We start from the raw sequence: 15,190 nt of genomic DNA on the forward strand, positions 1-15,190 counted from the left end.
GTATCGGCTAAAAACAAGTACATCCAGTACATCTGTCTCAATATGTGTATGAAAACCTAATCAATATGAAGGATAACAGAGTGTGGGTTTGGTCTGGTGAATGCATAGATGTTTTAATATATGGATATGTTAATAGAAGTCTGGGGTGGTAATGAGCGTATGGATACCTCTATAAATACACACGCGTGGGCTGTTTGCGCTGAACTTTGCTCTTATGGGCAATGCTGAAGCAGCAGCTTGCCATTGCTCTTCCTGACTGGGTCACTGCTAATCAATAGCCTTATAAATCAGTGCTTTTAGGCCACTGCCAGTTTGGTACCTTGTGTAAACACTTGTCAGGTTCAATTAACAGCCAGCCAGGTTTGCTGCTCTCCCCTTCCCTCGTCTTGCTGCTGCAGCGAGCACAGAGGCTGCATTTATTGTAGTAACCGCAGCTGTTCTTCACTTCCAATGATGATGAAGGAAAGGGAAATGCATCACAGCCTCCTTTATCAGGGGGATTTCTAGGCTTGCTGACCTGCTCCTAACTCCACTAGCCTTGCTCCCAATTCACTCCCATGTAATCAGCAGGGAATTGGTCTCCCTTGGTGAAAAAAACTCAGCTGGAGCAGAAGCATGTGAATATGGATGGGAAGCAATGTAGTGTGATCGCAGGCATGGACAGACCGACCAACCAAACTATCTCTTTACAGATTAATACAAACTTAAAATACAAGAAACAAAAGGAATATCAGAGAGCTTCTTCAGAGTGAAGGAAAGTTGCCAGGGAAGTCCCTCAAGGATCTGTCCCAGAGTTTGTTCAGCTCAGCATATTCATAAATGGTCTGGAAAATGGAATAAATAACACAAAATTATTCAGAATAGTCAATTCTGTGCTGATTTCAAAGACTCACAAAAGGATCTCACAATACTGAGTGACAGGGTGATAAGATTGCAGTTGAATTTCAATACTGATGAATACAAAGTAATGCATTTGGGGGAAAAAAAAACCATAACAACACTTACAAAATTATAGGTTGCAGGAATTATAGAGAGGGAAGAAAAGGATAGGAGAGGTCTGTATAGCTAGGAAATGTGCAGACAAAAAAAATTGCAAATAATTATTCATGATGCCCAAGAAATAGACGGTCTGAAATAAAATGATCAGAAGGAAGGTTTTTTAAAAAAAAAAGAAAAAAAACAAAACCAAAGGAAATTACTTTTTCATACACTTCATAATCAAGTTGTGGAACTCATTGCCACAGGAAACCGTAGAGACAAAAGCAAAACCTGGTTCATAAAAGAGCTTAAACTCACTGATAGAGAATATGTCATTGTATATTAATGCTGGCTCAGAAATTCTTTGAACTGCGGTTCCCCAGGAGCTGGTAGGATATACCAGATAAAGATAGCTTCATACATGACCTGTTAATCGCCTGTTAATCCGTGTGAATCACTGATTACTACCAGAGACAGGATTGGAGACTACATGCTTTTTGTCTAGCCCAGGAAGCTGATTCTTATATTTTTAACAACACTATTCTTACCCATTTTCAAAAAAAAAAAAAAAAAAAAAAAAAAAAAAAGCCACTAAACCAAACTGCTATACATTTGTATGAAAACTAGAGAAAATGTGAAAAAAATGGGATATACTACTTTTTAAATTGCCAGCCTATAGGAAAATGGATTCTTTCCCTTGCTTTCCTACTTATTGGGATAATATCCATACCTTAAGCAGCATCCCTGCTTCCCCACCACTCTGACTTTGCCACAGACTTGATTCTTCAAAGCTGTTATCTTGCACGGCAATATAGGAACCATCAGTCATGAACAAAAAGTGTCCTGCTTGTCAGTAAGATTCACAGGATGGCTTTAACCATATCAGAAACTCAATCCAGCCCCAAAATAAACAAGCTGTTTCATGAATGCTAAAGTTAAAAAAGACTGTTTTCTTGCAGATTTGTGTCCTACATCCTACAAGCCAGGTTTTCTCCCTTCCTTCCCACCCAACTCAACCAGTTCTTCCAGTAGACCTATGTGGGTCATATGTGACATGGCTGGTGGAGGCTGGCTAGGTGCCTTATAACTCTCAGGATATATGGGCTATAAACACCTCTCCCAGTGGATCTCACTGAGTTCCTTCTTTGGCGTTCTTGTGCTTTATTTACTTAAGCTTAAAAGATATCATTAAGATCTTTTAATCTCCATCAGTTTTGAGTGAAAGTGGTCAACAGCATCAAAAGCTGTAAGAGGGGAACCAACAGACCAAGAGCTCCATAACACAACTTTGATTCCAAGACAAAAGGGTCACATAAACAGTGTCACATCACTCTTTGGCTATTTGTCTGCAGAGCTTCTGAAACTTCCACCTGTGGGGATATAGTGATTAAGCGAGAATGCCAATGCGTATTAAAGGAAGTCCTCCCTTCTCCCTTATATCAGTAACAGACAGAAAAAACAACTTCCAGGACATTTTAATTTATAAGAACATATTAGAGAATAAAAGGGCTTTGCAAGAGGTACCCAAACTTGTGAACACTTTCAGTGTTTTCTCTTTCACTATGAAAAGGGCAAGCTAGCTTTTACCTCTGCAGTATCTGATGAAACAAGAAGAGACAAACACAACCACAGCATGAAAACAAATTGCAGATCCCATCCAATTACACAGTTCAAATTCCTAAATCATATAAACTGCAAGTCAGGCATTTCAGTTCAGTTTAGTTCAGAAGAACAAGAAAAAAAATACTTTGAAAAAACTCATTTTGTCTGAAAGCAAAACATTGCAAGCCAGCCATGAGCTGTAAGTTCAAACACTTTTGCTAAAAGTCTCTATTCATTTGCAGTTTATTGCATAGCATGAAGCTGCCCACTCTGGTTATATTCTTTTTTTAAATGCTTGGAACAATAAAATATAAGAAGATTAATCATATGCAATATATATTCATTAGGTAAACATTGAGTTGCCAAATCAAATAGATTACTTTACATAAACATTTCTCATAAAATATGAGTGGGCATCATATTTAATAAAAATCACAAACAAATGGAGAATGATTGCCCTGCACGCAAAAGCAATATAAAATAAACACCTTCATAAGCAAGAGTTTCACCACTTACCTCCAAAGGCTATTCACATATACAATCCATTTATAACAGTGAACTAGATGTGGGTTTTGCAATTTTACAATTATTATTCCCTCAAGAGGGAGACAATATGCAACTTTATGGCAACTTTTCTTTTACTTAATACTGCACATAAATTATTGTCAGGTCACAGGGAGCAGAATAAACAGAGTAAGCCCTATTTTCTTTCCACTCCTCCTTCTCTCCTTCTTTATATATTTATTTATTTTTATTCCTTTGCCTTCTAAGAAGTGTTTTCCATGAGAATGTTTCCTTCCATATAAAAATATAATCACTATTTGGACTAAAGAATGGTCTACAGGTCAAGTTTTATTACTGCCCATTAAGAGACCAGCCATTGCTATGGAAGGGCAGAAAATCAGCTATATTGCAGAAGCAGTACGGCACTGCAGCAGAAGGAAATAAATGATTTGAGAAAGGATTGTAGAGTTTGTCGGAGCAACACAGAGGTTCACCATAAAAGCCTCTTTCTTCACACAGGTGAATGCCAGGAGAAACATGAGAACAGTCATTGAGGGCCACCACGCAAGGCTGCCCAGAGCCAGCAGAGCAATGGAGAAGGGCTGCTACCCTACTGTGGAGGAGGACAATGCCTGTCCCAAACTCCCTCACCATAAAACTGAAATCTAACATAGTCAGTGTCCTGACTCCTAGATTACATCCCTTCATATAAGAGACCCTGCCTCCCAGTGTAAAGCATGGCACAGCGGTCAGCATCCAACGCTATCTGGAGCTGTCTAGCCTCTGGAACTTGTAGAAATCATTACATGAGATTTTAGTACAAATTCATTTCAAAGCAACAAGACAAATGCCAAGATCTACCACCTCAAGCTAAGGAATTTGCTGAGCCACATACCATCAGAGGCTAGAAGAATATGGTGGAAAATATCACTCCACATTGCTTGGTCTTATATTGCATCTACTATTGGCCACCCTCAGAGACAGCACTGAGCAAGATGGACCTCTGCTCTGACCTACAGCAACATTAAGTTTCTGTGCTACAGCTGCACTTTCAAGGAGTCCAGCAATTCCCTCAATTCAAATCCACTACTGATGTTATTGCTTATAAAGAAAGACGTATTAATAGTCTGTATCTCATTTTAGTAGAAGTGTATAAGGAAAAAAGAGATACACTGGCCAAAAAAAAAATGTAACCTGGTATTTACACTTGGCGGTTTGCAGCTAGGACACCATCCCTTCAAGCGTGCTGTTTGAAGTGTTTCTAAACAGTAAGGTATTAATTACATTAATTTCAAGTAGTAAAATCTAGGAGTTTATTAATAGTTCATCATTTATGGTTAGACTCAATGATTTTAAAGGTCTTTTCCAATCTAAATGATTCTATGATTTTCAGGTCTAATCTGAGCTAACCATGAGCTTCATATTCTTCATCAAGTAGAAGTAAAAGCTTGAGTATAACTGTGTATTTCTGGTGCAACATGCCCTAGGAAGAGCTCTGGAAAATTAAGGAGTGAAGAATTAAGAGAAAATGTTAGATAGAGAAAAGTTGCAAGCTAGAGGATGCATCTAATTATCACTAATGCAAGCTGTCCAATGACACTGCTTTGAGGATAGATAGTAAAGGCGTGTTCCTGTCAGAGATTGCCATTTACAACTTTGGGAAGTCTTGATGAAGTAAGAAAGTGGGCCTATTGTTGTTCAGCCCTGCTCATCCTGGTTTCAGTGGAAATGGGCCTCTCTGAAGTACGCATTTAGCTTTAAATAACAATCTGCATTATGCATTTTAATTTAACATAGTATCTTTTTAATGTTAGTAGGTGTAGGATGATACATCTTACACAACTTCATTAAGGCCTTGAAGAGGCTTGGATTCTTAATAATTCACTTTTCCCGTGATTAGTCTAAATTGTGTGGGTTTTACCTTAACTTATGCAGAAGACTCTTGAATGTAACAGCCTCAGGGGTTTAGCTCCGTGTTTCCATTTGTGTTACTAGAGAATGGTCCAGGATATCTAACGGCCGGGGTTGGCAGCTCTTGCTAGAACTATAAATCCAAGATAATACTGAGTCAAGAGGATAGTGACTGCAAACTTTCATGTGCATCCCCATCAATCCAGACAGTTTTACCATTCACAGACACATCACAGAGCAGATTCTCAGCTAACAAAGTCTCCAGAGGTACTACGATGATTTCACAGAATCACAGAATGTTAGGGATTGGAAGGGACCTCGAAAGATCATCTAATCCAATCCCCCTGCCGGAGCAACGGATTACCTATTTACACTAGATAGCCTGTGGTTTCTGAGCTTTGGACTTTTGCTTTCTAAGTGGGTGAAATTCAAAGGAGAAAAGTAGGAAATAGGAAGTAGGAAATTAGGAGGGAGGCAAAAGAAGGTGTATTGGAACCCTTCTGTCAGAAAAAAAAAAACCTCAACACGAGCTCTCAGAGCACATCCATGAGGATGCACGGGCTGAGCTGCACCAAACTGCGGCTCTTGTTGAAAAGGAGTTGAGATCTAACATCGCTATTTTGCCCACCTTGCTCTGCTGTATGTGTTTTATTGCTTTATCAACAACTTCCTTCTCTTTTTTCCTGTGCCTTATTATCATATCCTCCCCTCCTAAATCTACCCACAAACATATAATATTCTGAAATGGCATCATCTATCTTACCGAAAGGATAAAATTCTACCATTTGAATTAAAATGAGGAAAAATAGCATGGAGTCTATCTTATCAGGTAGAATTACTGCTTTAATCCATCATGCTGGCTACAGTGGTAAATTATGACCCAGAACTGCTGGGACATCACTTGATTAGCTTTTAATTACCCATCACACTGATGCTGCGATAACAGACACAGTATGTTCTTGATGTCTACATGAATCACGTTAAGTCAGCTATTTAGCCCTGATTAATGTAAATACTATAAGAGACTAATAAGAATGTTATTGGAAGAGATTATGATGATATCTTCCCCAATAGAAGCAACAGCAAGCCATGCTTTGTAGGTTAAAATACAATCTTTCTTCCTCCCTCATAAAACTTCAGAGTCATAGTGCTAGATAGTGTATTGCCTTGCATGCTTTTACAGCTATTTGCATTTGTAGTAGGCACTTTATACCTAGTTCTCAGGGGAGAAGTGACTGCTTTGCAACAAGATGCTGGAGAGTCAGCTTCAAAATGTACATAACTGATTTGAATATTCCATAACAATGTTTTTCTTCTTCTGCCTTAGGAACCAAGTCCTGCAGGGTAATCTGTAAAAACTGAATACCACAAATGGACAGCCGTGCAAAAGTACACAGAAACAAAGGGAAAAAACTCCATATGCCTCCTTCTAGTCAAACCAGGTGGCACTATGAGTTATTAACTTGACCTATTACACCATGATGGTGGGAAATCTGTTGAGGAAGGCAGAAGCAGGATTAAGAAAAGGAAATACTGCATTCCCCAGCCATATATATAAAAACAAAAGCAAGCTGATATTATTTTCTATTTCTTCCCCAGGTACCACACTTTTTGACAGCGCTTAGATTAACAACCTCACTCTCAGATTGTGTGGCCAACCTTTGCACTCAAAATAACAGTTTATGACTTTATTCCCCGGTAGGTCTTGATAAGGCTTCCGCAGAATTTTTGATGCAGAGCATTATCGTGCTGCTGTGGTATTGATTGATCCACTGCAAGATGGGCAGGAGGTGTTCACATAGGCTTGAAATCCCCTGTTTGAGTTTGCAAATGGTTCCCCCAGGTAAGATTTATGTTGCTGTGATGGGAAGAAGTGAAGCAGAGTTCACAGGGATTTTAGAGATGTAATTCCAGCTCCTAAATAGTTCGTATATATTTTAAAACGTGTAAAAAATGCACACATTATTTGTATTCATTGTTCACAAATACTGTGTTACTGGGGATTTCTCAGTGATTATAGGAGAGGACTAATCTTCGTATTTTTCATAACACAGCTGTCAGGTTTCTCAGGCTATGTACCACAATCCATTTTAGGATCATTTTTAATTGGCATCTGAGAGAGATCTGTAGTAATTCGATTTTATACTACTTCTAGCCAGCAGACAGCATGGAGCACCCTATGAGCTCAGAGGACAGAGTTGTATTTGCTGAAACTAGTAGCTCAGAGGAGCTGCAGTACACGATAGCGCAAAACTACATCCAAGAAAGAGGACACAACCAAGTCAAAATTCAGACAGAAACAGACATGCAGAAGAGCAAGTTCATTTGCAGGATTCCTGTCCTGCTGGAAGTTGTGAAGAACGACAGTTGTGACACTATAGCTTATACACACAGCATCAACACTCGGCATAGTCATTGAGCAAAAAATACTGCATTTCGATTAAAATGTTTAGGATACTTCAGTCACTGAATTGGTTTCCTCTAGATTGAATTTTTTTTTATTGCAAATTGATCTACACCCCCAGTTCCCTTATTCTACCAGAGCTCACACTGTGATAATAGCAATCATGAAAGTGCAAGTGCTGTTCGTTACAGAATAACACAAGCAGGACCTACGTTATTTCCCTATATTAATGTTGTATTAATTTCCATTAGTTACTAATTACCAGTAGTTGCCATCCTCAGGCTCATGCAAAAAAGAGACAGCAAGAAGTTCCTAAATCTCCTATATAACTTGGCATGTGAAAAGAGCCCTGCTGTAACTCAGCTCTAATCCAGAGCTGGTGGAAAATACTACGCTCTGCCACTTCAGCCTCAGAAAATACCAGGACATCAAATTCTGCATGTTTCTACAGATTTCAATAAAACTCCACTAGAAAAAGTGCTCCAATGATTTACATTCTCCCTTATCCTTTTAGATCTGAATTTTGCTCTGTTCCAAAATGGTTCCATGTCAGTATTTAATGGTGGGTACACATATTATACATGAATGGGATAAAAGATGCTCAACTTAAACCAAAAACTATATGCTTTTTTCCAAATTTCTTGCAGATACAGACACACTCTTCCTGGATAATAAACCAGCCAGAAGTGCCATGAATACAGTTAGCATACCTATAAACTAAGGCTAGTACATTGTGCCTTTCAATGTGAAGACCTGATAAAACTATCCCCTTGGAGAAGCGGCCTGTAAGGAACATAAAAGCACAAGTGCAAACTGCACAGAATAATCAACTGCATAAAAGCTGGGAAGCAGCTAATTATGCAGCTGTTCTTCAAAAAGGAATTGGAGTTTCTAGAGGATCACAAAGTAAACAGAAGTAAATGTCAAACTGCTGTAAAAAAAGAAAATAAAAAAAAAAAATCCACTCAAAATAACTCTTGAAATACAAACAGAATTCCTTCTTTGCAACTCAAAGCTGACCAAATCCCTAAGAAAACACTATGTTTTGCTTTGAGCATCACAGTTCAAGGGATGCATAAAGCAGAGAGAGTAGAGAACAACAACAACAAGAGCTTGAGAAAATATAACCCGTAGGAAAGACTTAAAGCATGGGGTCAGTTCAGTTTGGAAAGAGGTGACTGAGACAACAAACATCAATAACATAAAAGATATATACAAAAAAGACAGAAATAAACTGTTCTTCATGCCTGCTACAGCTAAGAGAACTAAGAGGCTTAAGCTACACAAATGGATGTTTATACACTGGGAAAACTTACTAACTGTACAAATGTTTAAGAGCTGGAACATACAGCAGGGAGGGGTGTGAACTGTCATCATTAGAGGTTTCTAGGAACATGGTAGCTAAACTTCATCCTGTACCACATAGAAAAACAAATCATTCCTGGTGTCAGCTTTAATAAGCACATACCCGTTTTGTCCAGCAGTCATCATCCTTCCAATCCAAAGCAAACAGGGGAAACCATTCTAGCCTTCGTGTGTTAGATAAAGGCCTATTCGTAAAGGCTGGTCTAGAACTGCTAATTAACCTACATTTGTGAAATGCTTTGAGGTACTCTAAAAGATGAAAGTGTGTTTGGATCATGGAGGAAAGCAGATAAGACAAACATAGGCAAGAACAAAAAGAGTAGATCAAGTTCTGCTCTTGCAATTCATGCTGGCAATCCAGGGCAAGTTTCCTTGGGTTCACATAGGTGCAGGTAACAGCTGAAGCTCACCTCTTTTATTGCACAGACTAGTTAAGGGTGCCATTTCCATCATTAGCATCCAGTTACTCTTGCCCTATCCAAATTTTTACAGAACAAGGGAAATAGCCCACACATGAAGTGTCTCAGTGTCACATCCCTGTCTCTGGTGGGTGTCAAAGTCTTTCAGCTGCATGGTCCAATTGCTGATCCTAGCAGGAAGGATGTCGTTGGGTTATAGCAGGGCACAGAACTGGAAACTAGGACTTTTTTAACAAGAGGTTCAAGCTGAATCCAAACTGGATTAGGGCTTTCTAATGCACTTTGTTTCTGGCCCGACTGAAGAAGAGCTGTTCCCTCAAGTACTTTGGGCTGTGTGAGGAGGCAGTTTTCTCAGTGTGCTGTTCATATACCTCAGAGTACTTCAGGGTAAATATCTTGTGCATTCTTTTTTCTCCTTCTTTTAGGAGCATCTCATCACATTCTTCATGTTGACATTGCTGCCATCCCAGTCCATTTTCCAGCTGCTTGTACAGTACCATCCAGACCTCCTTTCACTTGACGCCCTGATCCTACTGCCAGACCCTGCTCTTCACATGGTCTTGATTTCCTTAAAGCCCTCTTCCCCTCTTAATTCCTGAGCAAAAGTAGTTGGTTTCAGTGACTAGTTACCTAAGAGGTCTAAAGTCCTCTACGGACCTAATCTAAGGTCCATAACCTAAAAACTGTCCTGTTTTGAACCTCTGCAGAGTGCTGGCATGTTGTAGATAGAACTAGGAGCAGCACACCTATAGTACCATCAGCTGGCAGCAGCAGGTTTGTAACTTACAGGACGCTTCATGTGTTTCTTCACATGGGGGTCTGCTGGCACTAGCTTATTCCAACCTGAGGCTGCTCTTTGCACGTCTGCCACCTGGATACCTGCTTGGCCAGCCAGCAGCATGCCCAGTGCACTCACAGTAAAATACTGCCATCAGATGGGGCTACATGTCACCTTCTTATTTCTCACTTACTCTGTGACTAATGAGCTGCACAGAAAATGTACACGCTTTTAGTGAAATTAAGAATATGGAGTTATTATTTTTATTTTACCATATAAGAATACACCTACACCCATTATTACAGAGTTCATGCAATTGATTAGGAAGAAATCAGAAGCAGGCTGTAAAATACATGTCATTATAAGCATTCACTATACATTCTGCTGACTAGCAATCACACCTGAATCAGAAATATTTCTGTGCCTCAGAGACCAGTCATACAGGACTGCACTTGGCATCGTATACTTACCGCTATCCTCATGACTCACTCCTGCTTTTTTACTCAATACTCCTGAAAGGAAATTCACATGTCAGCCTAGGATATCTATCTATGGCACACATTTCCCACGGCCTCCCCTTTTAGTTAGTAAGTGCAAAATTCACGTTACCTCACTCCAGCCCAGACGATTAAGGGAATTTTGAGGTTAGATCTTGTCTGAGATTACAACACATGCAGGTGTGCAACGATGTGTGTGCATCTACTTTAATTTCTGCATTTCTGAATGCGCTGCTTGTACTGAGAAGAGTCTAACTCAATATTGCGGGAGTCAAGTAAAACCTTCCCTCTCATTGCTCCTTCTGCAGCCAGGTGACAGCTAAGGGCACACAAAGCAATGGGAAAGCTGCTGGTCCAAAGTGACCAAAAAAAGACCGAGTATGATTCTTTTATACTGTCACTTCCTAACTTTTTGAGATGCAGGTTTTGCAATGTGAACAGCTTTAAATGGGTATGCATACAGGTAGGGAGTGAGTTCTGCGTGGTTTCTTATAACAAGAAAAAACTTAAGTATATCCAATATATATCACAGATCATATGTTAATTCCTGAATAGGTGCTTTCATGTATGGTCTATGACGTATTGCTATCAGATGCTGAATTGGATGTCATATTAAAAGGTGCAAGTGTTACAAGATCTTGGAGACCATAATTGCATCAGAGGAGCTGCTGAGATAAAGTGTGTTTAATATTTTGGTTCATTTGCATTCCCTTGAACACCAAAAAGGCATTTTGCTCCATACAGAAGAGGCTAATTATTTTACTTTAAATTGCTAATAAATCAAAAGGGCTGGGGAATCCTGGCTCACCTAACAAACCACTGAGTTATAATCATTAAAGGATTAGACACTTATGTGAATGAGAATAATTTCTACCATCACCATTAGTGAAAAAAATATCAGGCCTATCCATCTTTATGCTGTAAGATACAAAGGGCTAGCCTTTCAAATTAGGAAAGTACAAATGCAAGAACACACTCAAAATAAAGCACACATTGTGCACAATCCAGTCCAGAGCTCACCATGTCAAAATCCTTCATGGCCACTGGCCTTGAATGGCAGAATGAGATTTCAGCTGTGTGGGTCTCACTTTCAACCATCACCGGTTTCACTGAAAAATGAAAATTTCCTTCTTCAACAGATTTTGATCATTTGTGTTTAAAATAGCTGCTGGCTGTTCTACTGTAAGTAGGTTTCTCTTTCTATACACCTGGCAGGAAAATCCTTCTGCGAGATAGACACTTTCCTAGTAAATGCTTTTGGTTTTGACAAACGATAATTTTCCAAAATATTGCTCATTTTTCTGAAGATCACCTGCCAAAATCAAGCTGAGATGCTCTGGGCCCTTTAGATTTCACATGTAGTCCATCCCATCATGGGAGGGAACGTGGTCTCTGTGAAGTTCCTGGCTCTGAAGTATTTTGAAAATGGTAGGTTGGGGAGGATAGGAAAATCTGTCTTGCAGAGGGGAGTGGTCATGTCACAGTGAAAGGACAACAGAAAAAAATTATGATTTTCCTGAGGAGCTGGCAGGTTTCTTGGAAATTTCTGATTGGACTCTTCTGATTTACAACTGAAAACTTTCCTTGTTTAGTTTTCACCAAAAGCTTGAAAACATTAAAACATGGGAAACTTGGACTAAAGAGACATAAACTTTTAGTTTTAGCACAGATCAAGTATTCAGACATGAACAGCCACCACAGTGCTTAGACAGTGAGATTTTAAGGAACAACCACGTCATTTACAATGAGTATTTGCTCATCAAAACTAGTCCTGAGTAAATCTAGCTCAGCTGGGCAAACATATATGTGTACAAATATTTCTGCACATCCAACAACAAATCTAACTCCAATTGTTTGGTAATGAAGTCACGAGTGTGTTTCTTACATGGTTTCCCAACACAAAAGAGGGCACAGCCCTTGAGATCCATTAAAATGAAATTTTGAAATCACATTGATTTGAGCAGGACTGACATCAGGCCTCAGACATCTATATTTTTGCATAAGGTTTTCACAGATACTAAAGCTACTAATTTCAAACATAATGATGGTTTTATACCTTCCCCATCCGTAAAATGGGGGTAATGGCTGTTATCTCACTCCTGGGGAAATGGCAGGTTAGCTCAGATTTGCAGAGCAATCTGGAAATGGAAACTTTACACAGGAGCTAAGTATTACTTTTATTACTCTTTAAAAATCTTTATTACCCACTATGTTTTCCAGAGAACTGTATCTACAGTACCTGGCTGTATGTTCAGAGAAGGTTTTCTTCTGCCAGACAGTTATGGCTGGAGTCGTGCCGTATAAGATAAAAAAAAAAATCTGTCCATCTTGCAAGTGAAAACAGAGAGCATCCTTCACATCAAGGACTACATGCACCTCATTTGTTTCAGACTCAAGTCTGAAGTACTGTAAGCAATTAACTTTTCTAGGACTTTTTTTTTTTTTTTTTTTTACATTAAAGGCATAGAAACACATCTGCGAGGCAGCTTTGAAGAGCTTTAATCCATACTGATACCAACTTCTTCATGAGAATACAGAGATAAATATTAGCCATGCCCCAAATGCTCACATGTGTACATGTTAAAGTCAGAAACAACAGTGAAATATTTAGAGGAAAGATAAAGATATCAAACTATTTGCCAGTGTTTTTGGTTATCTTTGATATGGTCTCTAAAGTCTCTTTTTTTTTCTAGGCAGCAGCATAACATGATCAAAAGAAACACATAAACTCAACCACTTTTCTGCAACTCTACAAAGCAAATTTCAACACGCATGGAAGCAAATTATAATAGTCAACCTAGATGAAAATCCGGTGTGGCAGCCAGAAAGAGTTATAAGAATTCTTGCAAAGACAGAGTAGTTGAATAATTTCTGTTTGTGCTGTAGGAGACTCTCTACGAGAACCAGGATCCACCTTTATATCTACACAATACCTTTAGTAATACTAAAACATCAGCTGAATGATCTGATAAGAATCTGATTAGAGGGAAATTCCCTAGCAATTAGGAATTTCTGCCTCCTATGACTTCAAAGTCCATCAGAAAGTTTGTCTTCAAACACTTTGTCTTAGTAGATCTCATCTTTAAAGATTTATGATCAGTGAAGTTTGCCCCCCACATAAAGATTACACAGTATTTGGAAAGTCAGGCTTTGAAGAGTGATCAAGTGATTCAAGAACTTTGAGATTTTTCATGTTTATGAGAGGAGGAATCTTTCCTCCATGGCTTTAACTTAACAAGGAATTTTTAGAGGAAATTACTACTCACAGACTGAGGGCATGTCAACTTTATTTTCCAGCATTAATGAAATAACAGCAATGTTTTTCTCTTGTGCTTTTCCTGAGTGTTACCAGCTTTGACTTTTCCTGCCATTTCTCTTTCATTTACCAAAACATAGTTTCCCTTCACCTTGACTTAAAAAGAAATTAAAAACAAACAAATCCCCCCAAAACCCTGAAACTTAAAAACAAAAACAGCAAAAGTTTGCTTACCAGGAGCTAAGCTAAAAGAACCCAGACTTCAACATTAGAAAAGTAAATAAATAAATTAAAGTTGCAGTCTAAACTTATGTGAACCAGATTCATGACCTTTAAACTGCTGGGGCTGGCAATACTCTTGGGCTGTCCACCTAAGCGATGAGGACAAGTCCTGTCTTGTCTTTTGGGTTTGCACAGTACTTGTCATGCTCCTTCTCTGCTTGCAACTGAGATGCCTTTAAACACTGCAGCAATAAGAGTAATACCTAGATTTCATTTCCTTTGCAGGAAGTTTAACTGGAGCTCACAGCCAATTTTGACACTTAAAGAAGACTTCTAGGATTTGACGGGCTTCAAGGTACAAACTGGAGGCAATAATGGCAGTAATTACAATAGTGAGTAACGTGGCCCAATAGGATTAGATATGCAGAGAAAAACAGCACTATGAACCTAACATGCACCATATATGCATTACTGGTTTTATTTCAGAAGAGTTCTAAGTTGGTTCCCATGGTCTGTTTCCATCTATTAGCAGCTGGAGCACATTAGATGCACTTCTGGAGTTCATCTTCTGGGATAGTTTTCACTATAGCTACTCACTGTAGCTCAGTTCATGTGCTCCAAGTGCTCTCTGCAACATGAGCCCAAGGACAGTAAGTGGGACTGCTTCAAAAATGCACTCCCAGTTCAAGAGAAAATGGTAATTCATCTGCCTTCAGTTAAGGTGATCGCATGACCACAGTGTTACTGCACATCAGCTTAGCCATTGTACTGGCTGCAGGGTAGCTTAATTCAGCTTATCCTGCAGTGAAACAAGATGAAGCTAAACTGCAGTATGTTGTGTTTGTCACAAGCACAGAGCACGCATGTAGGCAGTGCTCACAGTTCAGCTGATGCACCATGCTGGAGCTTTAAAGCTGTATGTACTCCTGCAGTGACTTTGAAACCTGGCTGGCTGTGGCCTAAGCAAGATTGTGACTCTTCTCTTGCCTTTAATATGCTAGGACCCATCCAAAGTGTACAAAGAAAAGGGAGTGAAATCATCCTGTCTTCTGTGACCCAGCACTAATCAGATAGTACCAGAGAATTTACAAGACTACTTTAATCTCTTTTAGAGCCCAGGCTTGGAGGTCTGGATAGGTCAAGTAATTTTTGTGAATGATAAGCTCAATTTCAGGCTCTTTCCACACCAGACTCCAAACCTGAGATATGCCCTTCAATTTGCCTTCTATTTTGAGCTATTGGTAGGTATTGGGC

This window comes from Nyctibius grandis, chromosome 7 (genome assembly GCF_013368605.1).
Source record: "Nyctibius grandis isolate bNycGra1 chromosome 7, bNycGra1.pri, whole genome shotgun sequence".
In the NCBI taxonomy this organism is placed as follows: Eukaryota; Metazoa; Chordata; class Aves; order Nyctibiiformes; family Nyctibiidae; genus Nyctibius; species Nyctibius grandis.